The following is a 2,678-nucleotide window of genomic DNA, read 5'->3' as shown; positions in this document are numbered from 1 at the left end:
ATAGCATTGATTTCAACCCGAGCCTTCTACTTCGCACTGATTTGCAGCTAAATAATGTGTTTCGCATGTATTTGAAGCTAAACCTTCTACATCCCATGGATTTGAAGCTAAATCATGTGTTTGGCATGGATTTGAAGCTAAGCCTACTACTACGCATTGATTTGAAGCTAAATCATTTGTTTCGCATGGAATTCAAGCTACCTCGTTTGTTCCTCCAGCTTTTGAAGCTATATCACTTATATCGCAAGTATTTGAAGCTAAATCTTGTGTATCACATGGATTTGAAGCTAAGCCTTCTACATCGCATTGATTTGAAGCTAAATCATGTGTATCGCATGGATTTGAAGCTAACTCGTTCGTTGCGCATGCAGTTAAATCTAAATAACGTATATCACAAGTATTTGAAGCTAAACCATTTGTTTCGCATGCATTTGAAGCTACGCCTTCTACTTGGCATTAATTGGAAGTTAAATCACGTGTTTTGCATGGATTTGAGGCTAAAACTTCTGCATCGCATTGATTTGAAGCTAAATCATGTGTTTCGCATAGATTTGAAGCTAACTCGTTCGTTTCGCATGCCGTTGAAGCTAAATCATGTCTTTCTCAAGTATTTGAAGATGAACCGTTTGAATAGCATTGATTTGAACCCGAGCCTTCTACTTCGCACTGATTTGCAGCTAAATAATGTGTTTCGCATGGATTTGAAGCTGAACCTTCTACATCTCATGGATTTGAAGATAAATCATGTGTTTGGCATGGATTTGAAGATAAACCATCTACATCGCATTGATTTGCAGCTGAATCATGTGTTTCGCATGGATTTGAAGCTAACCCGTTCGTTTCGCCTGTATTTGAAGCTAGATCACTTATACCGCAACCATTTGAAACTAAAACATGTGTTTCGCTTGGATTTGAAGCTAAACCTTCTACATCGCATTGAGTTGAAGCTAAATCATGTGTTTCGCATGGATTTGAAGCTAACTCGTTTGTTTCGCATGCAGTTGAAGCTAAATCATGTCTTTCACAAGTATTTGAAGAAGAACCATTTGAATAGTATTGATTTGAACCCGAGCCTTCTACTTCGCACTGATTTGCAGCTAAATAATGTGTTTCGCATGGATTTGAAGCTAAACCTTCTACATCCCATGGAGTTGAAGATAAATCATGTGTTTGGCATGGATTTGAAGATAAACCATCTACATCGCATTGATTTGCAGCTGAATCATGTGTTTCGCATGGATTTGAAGCTAACCCGTTCGTTTCGCCTGTATTTGAAGCTAGATCACTTATACCGCAACCATTTGAAACTAAATCATGTGTTTCGCTTGGATTTGAAGCTATACCTTCTACATCGCATTGAGTTGAAGCTAAATCATGTGTTTCGCATGGATTTGAAGCTAACTCGTTTGTTTCGCATGCAGTTGAAGCTAAATCATGTCTTTCACAAGTATTTGAAGAGGAACCATTTGAATAGCATTGATTTCAACCCGAGCCTTCTACTTCGCACTGATTTGCAGCTAAATAATGTGTTTCGCATGTATTTGAAGCTAAACCTTCTACATCCCATGGATTTGAAACTAAATCATGTGTTTGGCATGGATTTGAAGCTAAGCCTACTACTACGCATTGATTTGAAGCTAAATCATTTGTTTCGCATGGAATTCAAGCTACCTCGTTTGTTCCTCCAGCTTTTGAAGCTATATCACTTATATCGCAAGTATTTGAAGCTAAATCTTGTGTATCACATGGATTTGAAGCTAAGCCTTCTACATCGCATTGATTTGAAGCTAAATCATGTGTATCGCATGGATTTGAAGCTAACTCGTTCGTTGCGCATGCAGTTAAATCTAAATAACGTATATCACAAGTATTTGAAGCTAAACCATTTGTTTCGCATGCATTTGAAGCTACGCCTTCTACTTGGCATTAATTGGAAGTTAAATCACGTGTTTTGCATGGATTTGAGGCTAAAACTTCTGCATCGCATTGATTTGAAGCTAAATCATGTGTTTCGCATAGATTTGAAGCTAACTCGTTCGTTTCGCATGCCGTTGAAGCTAAATCATGTCTTTCTCAAGTATTTGAAGATGAACCGTTTGAATAGCATTGATTTGAACCCGAGCCTTCTACTTCGCACTGATTTGCAGCTAAATAATGTGTTTCGCATGGATTTGAAGCTGAACCTTCTACATCCCATGGATTTGAAGATAAATCATGTGTTTGGCATGGATTTGAAGATAAACCATCTACATCGCATTGATTTGCAGCTGAATCATGTGTTTCGCATGGATTTGAAGCTAACCCGTTCGTTTCGCCTGTATTTGAAGCTAGATCACTTATACCGCAACCATTTGAAACTAAAACATGTGTTTCGCTTGGATTTGAAGCTAAACCTTCTACATCGCATTGAGTTGAAGCTAAATCATGTGTTTCGCATGGATTTGAAGCTAACTCGTTTGTTTCGCATGCAGTTGAAGCTAAATCATGTCTTTCACAAGTATTTGAAGAAGAACCATTTGAATAGCATTGATTTCAACCCGAGCCTTCTACTTCGCACTGATTTGCAGCTAAATAATGTGTTTCGCATGGATTTGAAGCTAAACCTTCTACATCCCATGGATTTGAAGCTAAATCATGTGTTTGGCATGGGTTTTGAAGCTAAGCCTACTACTACGCAT

This window comes from Megalopta genalis, unplaced genomic scaffold (assembly GCF_051020955.1).
Source record: "Megalopta genalis isolate 19385.01 unplaced genomic scaffold, iyMegGena1_principal scaffold0408, whole genome shotgun sequence".
In the NCBI taxonomy this organism is placed as follows: Eukaryota; Metazoa; Arthropoda; class Insecta; order Hymenoptera; family Halictidae; genus Megalopta; species Megalopta genalis.
This window is presented reverse-complemented; position numbering follows the sequence as displayed.